This window comes from Solanum tuberosum, unplaced genomic scaffold (genome assembly GCF_000226075.1).
Source record: "Solanum tuberosum cultivar DM 1-3 516 R44 unplaced genomic scaffold, SolTub_3.0 scf00598, whole genome shotgun sequence".
NCBI classification, from domain to species: Eukaryota; Viridiplantae; Streptophyta; class Magnoliopsida; order Solanales; family Solanaceae; genus Solanum; species Solanum tuberosum.
This window is the reverse complement of record NW_006239520.1, coordinates 160,367-161,065: the sequence shown is the minus strand read 5'-3', so window position 1 is coordinate 161,065 and position 699 is coordinate 160,367.

The window sequence follows — 699 nt, the reverse complement described above, 5'->3', positions numbered from 1 at the left end:
TCCGGTAAAACAGCCAAGCTGAGAAGCGACATATTAAGCTTCCGACAAAAAGGAGGGGAAAATTTGTACCAGGCTTGGGACAGGTTTAAGTCCCTGCTGCTAAGCTGCCCACATCACCATCAAGCTAATGAAGTGTTGGTCCACACCTTCATTGAAGGGTTGGAACCAAACACCAAAATTTTACTGGATTCTGCTGCAGGTGGACAAGCTTTGGAACAGACATATGCTGAGTTGTTTACATTGCTTAATAGAATTTCACAGGGTAACCCCGAGTGGAATGGCGGAGGAGCTAAACCGGTCGTACAGAAGACTGCTGGAATGTTGGAAATGGATGCAGTGACAGCCTTGTCGGCACAGATCGCAGCAATGCAGAATATGATGACTACTCATTTCAGCAACATGTCACTAGGACAACAACAAGCCCAAATTAATGTGGTACATCAACCACAAGCTTGGTGTGAAGTATGTGGAGGTGGAGATCACAGAGCCAAAGTATGTGGAGCAAACCCAGACTCTGTTCATTTTGTAGGTAATGCTCAACGAGGAGGAAATCACCAGAGCTATGGAAATACCTACAATCCAAGTTGGCGGAACCACCCAAACTTTTCATGGGGTAGCAATCAAAACCAACCTCAAGGACAGAACCAATACAGACCACAGAGTAGTGGACAACAGTACCATCAGCAAAATCATGGTAAT